We start from the raw sequence: 12,178 nt of genomic DNA, 5'->3' as shown, positions 1-12,178 counted from the left end.
GAACGCACGACGATCCAACGATCCCCAAGCTTCTCCAACCAACCAACGAACAGCAGCAGCCAAAGTCAATGACCCATCGATGCGATCCCCTTAGTAAGAAAGAGCGAGACACATGCGTCACATATGCATTGTTGTTGCTGATAAGGCAAACGATTGCAAAAGCATTGCTAATCCCTTGGTATGGAAAATTGATTACCTCAACACAAACTCGTGTTCAAGGCGAGGCAACCAAAACGTAGTCATATGTCAAGTGGTGTTATTTTCGGTAGCCCGATGAAGAAGGGAGTGAGGCAAGTTCTAGGCGCGTGGCATTGACCAACTTTTTTCTTCTTCTTCTTCTGTTTTTTGCGCGTAATTGGAAAAGGCCGCCGCCTTCTTCTGGAATGGGCAAGAAAATTGAGCGTTGCCATGTCACAAACAGAGACAGAGACTCAACTCTGACTCGCCCACTCGTGTGTGTGTGTGTGTGTTTGTGTGTGCTCATATCCCATTTTTATGACAGACACCCTGTCTTTCATCAATTCATTTAGGCGCCATTACTATGCATAAACAGCACGCGCTGTCAACGAAAAAAGTCGTAAACACAAAAAAACCAAAACATAGCGAAAAAAAGAATCATCAGCTTGACGGAATCAACTGAAATCCAAAGCGTACCAAATTCGCAACCAACGTTGATATCTATGTCAAAGTCATATGGCTGTCAACCTTAAAGAGCGCGCACCTCTTCCCCTTCCCTTCCCCCCTCTAGAAACCGGCAAAATTCTTGACACCTGTCCAGTCTGCTCGAATTTCCAATGGCAACACACGATGCGATCGCAGCGAGTTCCCCAAAGCATCTAATTTAATAATCACAAACCAGTTCAAAATTTCGATCAGAGATTAAACACAGAATGGAAGAGACTAAGAGAAAGATAGAGAACTTAAGTTCTAGATGAAATTCCTTGCATTTGGAATCATTTCAAAAATACTTTATGGCAACCTGACAGATCTCCAGTCATAAATCTCAAATATTGCTATCCATAAATTTCCCTGTGATAATTATCTTGTGGCGGGGAATCTATGAAATCACAACTTTCACAGATGCTGGCAAAATATTGAAAATACTATATCATAGCATATTTTTGTATTTTTTCTTTGCCGCAAGGTCGTAAACATTTCATGTGCCAAAATATGCCTTGACTTCCTTCTGGTTTTTCGCAATGCTGTCAATGACGATGCCATTTGTGACTCTAGTTTTCATTATTATTGTTGGATGTTGCTGATGTTTTCGCATGGTTTTGACCTACTAAGAACTGACTAGTAATTAATAATCTTCCCGAAAATTCCATTAGTTTGAACCTTTAGAAATAGAACAATATACTGAGACTATACTATTGTCACTTCCGTTTCGGCTTTGTCCATGGGCTTCTTATCTAAACGACAACAGTCTGGTTCAGTATGTTTATATGTGACTGAGTGTGTGTGTGTGTGTGTGTGTGTGTGTGTGTGTGGGGAGAAGCCAAGAAACCACTTGTTTATCTAAATTATCTAGCATACTGTGTGTATATCTGTGTTTGCTTGAACCAAATTGAACACGAATTTTTCAAATGAATTCAAATTGAAATCTGAAAATATTTTATAAAATTCACCTAACGCGCACGCGGTCGGAATAACAGCTGTGACAATAGAGCTGAGAAATGCTGAGCAAATTAACGTCATAAGCATTTATATGTATATAGCTAGAAGCAACCACGAAGTCTCAATCTATAACTCGCGAACGTCAAGAATGATGTATCAGACATGAGCATAGATATCGTTTAATTAAACTATTTATTTAAATACTTCAAGAGTCTTTTAATCTATTTTTCTTCGTATATTTAATGCAATTCATTCTGTGCCACGTTCTCTCGCTGTATTTTTGATAAGAATCAGCAACTACATATATAGTACTTGATGCTAAACTTTACTTTCACTTGAATCTGTTTTTTGTGTGTTATTCGGATTATTCTGCAATCAGCAGCAATATAGCTTGAATAAGAAATCTTCCATACAACAAAAAAGTAATCAGATAATGGAGCATTATTATCACGTTATCACATGCCGCCTTCTCAACCGCAATTGTTGCCTTTGTTGTGTGTGGTGTGTAGAGTTGAAAAACGTCACGAACAGTTACATCAGCATTTTTTGTTTTTTTTCTTTTGCCACCAAGATTAAATGATGCGTGTGAAAGTGTTTGCACAGTGGTACGCATGTGATAAGCATGACTTCTGGAGACAAAATTGTAAAAATGAAAACATTAAAATATTTAATAGATATAGAGATATAACTTAATATTTAATACTAAGATAGAACTATAAAATACTTTAATGTTTTCAACTTTACAATAAGTCCTATCTAAGTATTAAATACTAAGTTCTATCTTGGTATTAAGAACTATGTTGTGTATCAGTATTAAATACTAAGTTTTACCTAAGTGTTAAATACTAAGTTCTTTCTCAGTATTATCTTGTTATATCTTGGTATTAAATACCAAGTTCTATCTATTTTTTTATAATAGTATTTAATACTAATTCTATCTCAGTATTAAATACAACAAAATTAAGAACATAAAAATATTTTATAATCCTATCTTAGTATTTAATACTGACATATAACTTGGTATTTAAAACTATGATAGAATGTTACAAATTTTAATGTTTATAAGTTTACAATAAGTTCTGTCTAAGTATTAAATACTAAGTTCTACCTTAGTATTATTTTGTATATCTCAGTATTAAATACTCAGTTCTATCTAAGTATTAAATACCAAAAATGAAGAACATTAAAATATTTAATAGTTCTATCTTAGTATTAAATGCGCATCATTAACCTTCTGATAATTCTAGGAAATATTACGTGTTATTTTTTCGAAACTGACTTTATTTGGGGACCAACAACAATATTGAACTTGGGAACAACAATATAACATATGTTGTTCGCGCCAGAAGTAATTCCCAATAGCTTATTTCCTTATACGTAATATGCATTTCGTTTTGTCTCCTTTACACCTCGAAATCTCTCGCAGCGCAGAGAGAGTGCAAGAGTGAGAGGGCACTATATATAGAGAGACAGAGAGATGATTACCCCACTCACTCGTTCACCCCATAAACCCCATATACAGTAGTTGTGTAAGAGCCACGCTTTCCGCTAAATGAGCTGCGCCTTATGCGCACTTGCATACTACGTATTTTATATATTATATATACATATATGTGAGTGTACATCCAACTTTTGTTGAGAAATCCAATGCGAAAATACCGTAAAAATAGCGAAAAAAAAAATTAACTAGAAATACGTCGTTTGGCTTTACGCAAACCAAAATGTAAAACGCAGTTTGACCTTCAATGAAATTTGATGCTCGACTTAAACCATAAACAGGGTTCGGGTTACCACCTTCCTGGTGGTTAGGGGAGTGTGGAGGGGAAGGGAGGTGGGGTGCTTGACTAGTAAGCGCCACACGGTAAGCGCAAACAACTTTCTAATTGACGATGACGTTGCCCGACGACGACGCGATGTACAAAACACATCCCCACTTATTCACTGACCATGCAATATTTTACAACCAACGAAAGCAAATCCGACGCTAATAATAACTAATTAGTGTTACAGCCAAGATTTATTACATTTGCTAAAGCGCAGAATGTAATTCCAATGTTATCGATAGTATCGATTACTGTTTTGAGTTGAGAATTTCCTGTATTTAAAGCGCAAGTGATTGAAATATTGGAAGATAATGCTTAAAATATTTATGTAGATAACTTTTACAAATTTCATCTGAATGTTTAGTTGAATTTTCAATTTCTTTGTGAATTAAGAAAAAAAAGAAGAGTATCGATAGTATTGATTACTGCTTTGAGTTCAGAATTTCCTGTATTTAAAGGGCAACTTCTTAAATTATGGGAAGAGATAAAATATTGATGTAGGCAACTTGAATTTTGAATTGATTCAGAGTTTCCTGTATTTAAAGCGCTACTATTAAGTTATGGGCAAAGAGTACTCAAAATATTTATAAATTTTCTTTTGAATATTTAGTTGAATTTTCAATTTATTTCTGAATTTATGATTATTGTGAATTTAGTTTCATTTTAATCACTTTTTCTGAATGTAGGGTAATAGTTGAATTAGTTTTAAATTCTTCACAATTTTTTGTAGACAACATTTTAAAAAGTATTCCGCATTTCAGAAATTATTTCTGAATTAAGTGTATACAAATAGTTGTTTCATTGACATATTCATGTAGACAACTTTTTTAAATTTATATTCCTTTTTAAGTTAAATTTTAAAATTATGCATTTGGGAATCTTAAATTTCAATTCGCATGTAAATGCAATCAGAAATACCTGTCGGAAAGAAACTTCCATTTCCTCTTCATAAACAACAAAAAAAGAGTATTTAGCATGAGAGTTTTTACATGAGATTTTCTTTGTTGATGCTTCTGCTTTGCTGTCTTATACAAACGCAGACAGCAGCAGCAACAACAACTGCAGCAACAACAACAACTGCAACAATGCTCATAGCAGCGCGACGATGATTACAGCACACGCCTTTGACGTCGCGGCGTCTGTAAGGCGTCTCGTCACCAAGCACACACACAGACACGAAAAGCCAATCACGTATGTGTACGTGTGAGAGCTTTTTGCATTTGTGGTTTGTTGTTGTTGGGGCTGCAGCGATCGTTGAGCCGGCGCATTTTAACAAATGCTTTTGCCTGCACTCGCTCGTTTACTCAGTTTAACCACTCACTAGGCGGCGGCGCTCTCGCTCTCACACTCACACTCAACACACATACAGACACACGCACAGTCGCATATAAACGTGTACACACATACAGACGTCGGTCATGCGTTTGCCGTTCATTCGTTTTGTGAGTCTAAAAATAGACACAAATATTGATGTAGATTTTTATACGGACGTCGACGTTGTCGGTTGTTGTTGTTGTCGGTTTCGTTGTTGTTGTTGTTACTGGTGCTTTTGCTTTTGCTGTTGCTGTTGCTGTCGCTATCAACCATCGCCTATCAATGTGCGACTATTTGTTGTTGCTTTTATTATAATGCGCACAGTGTTATGCTTATTGTTGTTGCTTAAAAATAAACTAAACGCTGCTGCGCGTGGCATTTTTTTCTGTGGCTCCCTCTCTTTCCCCCATGTGCTCGCTCTTTCCGTCTCTCTTACGCTGTTTGCTTATTAAAAATCAATGAAAAAAACTTAAATTTGTATTAAATTTTAATTCATGCTTTCGCTTCTCTCTCTCTCTCACTTGCGCTCGCTCTCTTGCTTTTCACTTTGCAGCATTTTCAACAAAATGTTTTTTGCAAATTTCTCTGCAAAAAAAATGGTTAATGTTTTGTTTTGCTGTTAATGGCGCATTTTTTTTATTTCACACGCGCACATTTTTAGCATCTTTTTTTATAGTATGTTTGTGTGTGTTTTTGTATTTGTGTTTCCATTTAACGCTGTGTTCAGCTGAGGGGGCGTTGCATGTCTGCATTAGCTCTTGGTTTTTTAGCAGCAGTGGCAACAATGTTGCCACTTTTTAAGTGTCTTTTTAACTTGCACAAATTATGAAGATAATGGAGGAACTCGAAAGAGAGTTAGAAATGAATTTTCCAGCTTGTAAAAAGTGCTGGAGAAAAAACTTAACAAAGAAGTTCTTTCAACTTTTCACGAAATAACTTTAAAGTAGTTTTATTCTTCTTTCTTTTCGCTTATCACACAATGTCTGCAGCATATTCAGCATATTTTCCCAATCTAATCAAATTGCTTTATATACAGAAAGAAAAAGAGGGAGAGAGGAAAGTTTATTTGTTCGTTTCTGCTTTTTACACATTTAATTGATTCTTAATATGCTTCAATTTAATTGTGATTCATAGCACACACAAACTCGCGCATAAATTCTGCTGTTGCTAGGCAAAACGCTTCTAATCTCAATCGCACTCGAGTCACACACAACCTGCCCCACTGTGACTGAAAAGAAAAAAGTAAATCAAATGTGAAATGTGAAAATATTCACACAAAAATGTTGAACAGGTGTTTCCATGTGCAAAAAGGGAATACCTCAGATTACGTCGATGCGGTCTTTCAATATAGCTTAGCAGCTCTCTTTGTCTTTCTCTCTCTCTCTCTCTGGTTGTTGTTGACACCTTCGCTCACATGTCTAAACGTGTAAAATTGTGACAGGCGCCAATCGTCGACTTTTATTGATTTATGCGCGTAATGATTGATTGATGATGGGCTTTGACTTTCGGCTGTTTGATATTTGCAAGTCAAATTTAATCGAAATCAGAGAAAAAGAAGAGTCAAGTAAAGAAAGAGAGCACTCACACACATACAAACAAAATAGAGAGAGCAATGCAAAAAAGAAAAAAAAAACAAAGACAAATTAAATGAAATAAACGAAACAAAAAGCAACAAGAAATTATTGATAGACGTCAGTTGGCTGGCGATCCTATATAGCAAACATATAGAGCACATTCTAACTGAACTGTTTGTGAAGACGAGTGGAGCGGAAGGGGAAGGGGGGAGAAGAGATTGAAGGTAGGGGACGAAATGCGATGATATTTGGGGAAGAAGCGAGGACAGTTGAACGGAACCCCGAGCACATGATTTAAATAAAAACGTATAACAAAGAATCCCAACAAAAAGGAAAATAACAAACAAAAACACACACACACACGAATATCAAGTATATTCATTTTATATGTATTTGCTCATAAATTTCGAGCCAGACGGGGCGAAAGATCTACGAAAATTAATGTGTCCCCTTCCCCGCTACCCGAAGAGTCCCCTCATTATCCCATCGGTATCCCAATTGTATCTAATATCAGTACAGTGTGTCGCAGCAATCAAATTTATCAATCTATCAATTGCAATATCGATAAATCATACTTTTCGACAAAAAGCTATTTCAACTGATTATTTTCCACTTTATTGTCTTGCCCGAAGAATCTTCCTCAACATCCCAATTGTATCTAATCAAATCGAGTTTATCAAACTATCGATTGCAATATCGACAAATCGTTCTTTTCGACAAAGTTATTTCAACTGATTATTTTCCACTCTATTCCCCTTACCATTTCATCGACATCCCAATTGTATCTAATATCAGTACAGTGTATCGCAGCAATCACATTTATCAAAACTATCGATTGCAATATCGATAAGTCATTTCTTTTAGACAAAAAGTTATTTCAAATGATTATTTTCCAGTCTATTCCTCTATTCTATTCTCTATTCCCTCTACTCAAATCAAATTTATCTAACTATCGATTGCAATATCGATAAATCATTCTTTTCAGCAAAAAGCTTTTTAAACTGATTATTTTCTACTTTATTGCCATTGGCGAAAGATCTACGAAAATGAATGTCTCCTCTTCCCCGAAGAATCTTCTTCGCCATCCCAATTGTATTTAATCAAATCAAATTTATCAAACTATCGATTGCAATATCGATAAATCATTCTTTTCGACATAAAGCTATTTCAACTGATTATTTTCTACTTTATTGTCATTGGCGAAAGATCTACGTAAATGAATGTCTTCTATCCTCAGCTCCCCCTTATCCCATTATCATTTCATCGACATCCCAATTGTATCTAACATGAGAACAGTGTGTCGCAGCAATCAAATGAATCAATCTAACTATCGATTGCAATATCGATAAATCATTCTTTTCGACAAAAAGCTTTTTCAACTGATTATTTTCCACTTTATTCCCCTTATCATTTCATCGACATCCCAATTGTATCTAATATCAGCACAGTGTGGTGTAGCAATCAAATTTATCAAGCTATCGATTGCAATATCGATAAATCATTCTTTTTCGACAAAAAGCTTTTTCAACTGATTATTTTCCACTCTATTGTCATTTGCCTGCTTTCACCTTTATTGTCAGCACACACACAAAGGGAATATTTTTGGCCTTCCCTTTGTCCTCATCCTTTGGGACAACGTTTGCCCACTTTTGGTGGGCGGCATCGGCATTTCCGTTAGCCGGGCCATCGAGTATAGCCATTTCCTGGCGTCTGGCAAGTAGCACATGGCACTTCAACTGCCTGTTGTTGGTTGGTTGCCTTTATGGCTTGTTGGTCTTTTGGCCAACCGGATAAATTGTGTTTTTCGGCTCTTGTTTGTTGTCCCCTTGTTGTTGACCACACACACAAAACCTTGAAAATTGTTGTATGGAAATTGAATGCGGCAAATATGGCGTTGAATTTTCTTGGCAACCAAACCGAATAATGCAGAACACAACTATATTAAAAGCAGATTATCTTAATTTAGCTTTTAATTATGGCATATGATAAGCGACTATTTTTGTTTTTGTTTCTTTTGGCTATGATGTATGTCTTGCTTCTTTCTTAATCTGACTTCCAGTTAATTTAACCATGTTCTGCACGTGGCAGTGAAATTATTTGCGATAAACTTTTCCTTATGTGCATGCTCAGCTTAATTTGTTATTTATTTAGACAACAAAACTACACAAAACAAAAAAAAAAACCCCTCAGACAAAAACACAGTCGAGTCGAGTCGGTAAACAAACGGCAGAAAATCGAACCAACAAACGACGAGCCAAGTTGCAATATGAAGAAGATGAGAGAGGGAGGGGGGAGAAGAGCAACTTGCTGACAATAACTTGTTTGTCCTTGAGATTGATGGCACATCTTTATTTATTGGGGAATATTACACTTAATAATATTAAAAAAAAAGTTTTCTATCATTATTGATTTTTCCTCCGTTTTAAATTTGATTTATTTCTGGTGCCCGCTTTAAAATTGTAATTGTCAGTATAAAGCGAAAGTAGCCGGCATTTTGTTGAGTGGGAGGAGGGGGAGAGACAGGGTTCTGTTTACCTTTAGCCGGTGGGTTCGCTGCCATGGAACGACCTTGACAGCGAAAACAAAACTTATTATCGGCGTATGTAAACAAACAATCACAGAAAAGTTGATTATGGATTTGCATTTTTTTTGGGTAGACCCAAAACTCTGTTGTACATATTTTCAACTAGTCTCTCGTCGCTAGGAAAGTTACAAGAAATGAAAACTGAAAATCAATAAAAGAGTGGGAAAGAGAAATGGGAATGGAAATGGAAATGGAAAATGGGGGAAAATGTCAAATGGCGCTACAACAACAACAAAAAGCAAAGCCAAAAGCTGAGTGAAAAGCCATATTACAACTGAACGTGAAAGTTGTTGTACAAACAGCTCAAAATTTTTACACCGTTTTGGCCTGTTACGACCGGGGACCGCCTTCTCTCTTTCATTAGCGTCAGTTTGCCAAAGGGGCCAAAAGACAGACGACTGTCGACTGATTTACACGGCGGGGGCGTGCAAAGCAAATGTTGTCAGTTTTGCAGTTTTACAGTTTTGCACATAAACAAAAGCCTACAAATGAGCTGAGATTCAACTACAGCTGCGCTTGCTAATGAAACTACAATTGAACTGCGTTAACTTAAAGCAAATTGAGTAGCAATTGTGACCAAGGTTCAAAGAGGTTCCGTTTAAGAGGGAAAAGCTAGACAAGTCATGAACAATTTCTTTAGTTTTAAAGCAACTGCAGATATTTTAATTCATTTTTGTGTAGATATGACTATGTCCGTCTGTCTGTCTGTCCGTCCATCCATATGAACACCTAGATCTCAGAGACTACAAGAAATAGACATATAATTTTTTTTTGACATCACTACTAATGCTTGCAAATTTTTGCATTGCCCACTTCCAACCCCGCAAATTGAAAAAATCGAATAGTAAGCTTAATTTGATAGAGATTGACTTTTTGATACTTGCAATAATAACTGCAGTATTTATGATTCTTACAAATTTGATTGTGATCAGAAAATGAGTGTAGAAATTATTTAAGAAATACTTTTCTACGGGTCTTAGTATATTTTACACTCTGTGGTATATTTTAAATATTGTACATATCATTATACCAAATATAGCCTTTGGTAGATTTTGTACTCTATGCTATATTTTCAATGAAGGTCTATATCATTATACCAAATAATATTTTAAGTATTGCGGTATATTAGTTTGGTATAATTTGGATAGCAAGAATCTTCCAGTCCAACACTTTCGACTGTAACTTTTATACTTTGTTTAGTTTAAATCCAAGCAAAATTTTTAGGATTTCTTCATTTTCTTTTCTACTAATCATTGCTATCATAATTAAAGCAAATGTGCTTATAAGTTTTCTGTGTCTCTTAATCAAATTCATTTACAAATTTGTTCTCAGACATAATTAGTTTACATTGCAATTAGGCATTGAATAGTTTTTGTTGCAAAGAAAGCTGATACAAATAAATTCTCTTGTGTAATTATCAACAAAAGTAATATCAGATTTGTTTGTGTCTCGATAAAAATCTTCCGCATATTAAATGACTCAAGCATCTGCTCGAGGAAATGATTGAAACTGGTTCGTTAGAATCTTGAGTATTGGTGGAAATCAGTTTGAACAGATATTGGTCTGTATGCACTAGCTAATCTCAAAGAAAGAAAGAGAGAGAGAGAAGGAGGCACGTCGACAGATGGCTTTTCCCCTCATTAGCGTCATTTGGAACCACACGAATGTGGAAAGCATTCGCTGTGGGGGCGTCTTGTTTGACGCTTGTTTGACGCGACAGAGCAACAAAAGCCAAGCCACAAGTGTGCGAAAAGTTAATAAGCGTGTCGGCGACAATAAGACTGCCCTGTGACGTATGCAGGTGCTGCACATATATATATATGTATATATAGTATATGGCTGGTATCAGATTCTGGGTTGCGCAAGTGTTGTGCGTGACAAAATGCACTTCTTATCACGGCGCTTTTGCTTTGCGTAGCCTAATTTGGTATCAAAGTTGTTGTGGAAGGAGTTTTGCCGCTGGGTCGTTGCCATTTTCCATTGTATTTTCGCACCTAATTACGCCCCCAACAAGCAGAAGAGAGAAAGAATGAGACCGACAGAGAGAGAGAGAGAGAGAGAGTGGGGACAGTTTTACTGTTTGCTAATTCATTAAGCATATTTGTTTGCCCAATGGCAGGAAGAGGCAAGGAGGAAGTGTTGTGTGTCATCAGATAAGTTGGCTGCCGTTTATAAGAACTAAATGGCAACTCGAGCGAGTTGTTGGCTGACTATTGATTGCCTCAGTCCATAATACATAATAACCAACCGATTCCACACACTGACTCACATTTGCTTGCCTTATTGGCATTTCCGACACTCGCATTCCACAAAACCACAGTTCGTTGTCATCTCTGATTAAATGATTTAAAACAAAGCGTTTTTCAAGTTTAATTATTTCTGTCTGTAGCATCACAATAATATTATTATTATGTATGTGTAACAACGCTCTAATTTTACTTTCAATATCAACTGTTTTTATCTTTCGGAGAATAATGAATTGGTCTACACTTGGTTAATGTACGTTGAACTTTCTTTCTCTGTATGGAGATGACATAATGTCGCACATTGATTTTAATTAATATTAATAGTGTTGTGAAGTCAGTGTATGAATCTGCGTCTCATTTGTGAAATTCGTGAACTCAAACCATAAATTTAATTGAACACGATGCAGAGGAAATGTGATAAAATCGGGCACATCAAAAGGACCATCTTTGCGTTATCAGAATCTAAGCGACAAGTTGATAACGCAGCAACCAACAGGATGGCACTTCATTATAAAAGCGACTGTCAATTTCATTTGGACCAAACTCTGTCAAAAATTGTGAATACTTCAACAACACATCAGAAGGAGCTTCAAATTTACTCACGATGAGAATACAATATGGTATATTACATCGAAAATCGATCAGGAGGATTCCATTTTGCTTAACTCCTTCTAACATTTTGCAGTCCTGTTGCCCATTGTTGTGGCTATTCTTGTGAGCAGCGCAGGAGCAGCCAGAATTCGTCCTGCAGTTGGTGCCGTTAACAACGCTTTGTATCAACGCTTTGTCTGTGCCCGGAAGGCCGATGGATTCCGTACTTTACAGCCCGGCAGTTGCTCACAATTCTACGAGTGCCAAGCTGGTGTTGCCAAGTCCAAGTCCTGTCGCAACTTCTTCGATCCCAAGACCCAAAAATGCGTCAGCTACAACGTTGGTTGCGTTGAGGTTAAGCAGGCAACGAATATGTATGCCGAGGTTGAAGCAACAACATGCGAAACAACCACACTGCCCTGTGAAGAA

The 12,178-nt window shown here is 36.5% G+C and overlaps 1 protein-coding gene across 2 annotated transcripts in view; it reads left to right on the top strand.

Moving 5' to 3' along the window:
• The window catches only part of LOC132795445 (protein bunched, class 2/F/G isoform), a 133,379-nt gene that overhangs the window by 19,379 nt on the left and 101,822 nt on the right, over positions 1–12,178 (top strand). The gene's annotated exons all lie outside the window — the stretch shown is intronic.

This window comes from Drosophila nasuta, chromosome 2L (assembly GCF_023558535.2).
Source record: "Drosophila nasuta strain 15112-1781.00 chromosome 2L, ASM2355853v1, whole genome shotgun sequence".
Classification (NCBI taxonomy): domain Eukaryota; kingdom Metazoa; phylum Arthropoda; class Insecta; order Diptera; family Drosophilidae; genus Drosophila; species Drosophila nasuta.
The sequence above is the reverse complement of the archived record's forward strand: the minus strand, read 5'-3'. Positions and strand labels throughout refer to the sequence as shown.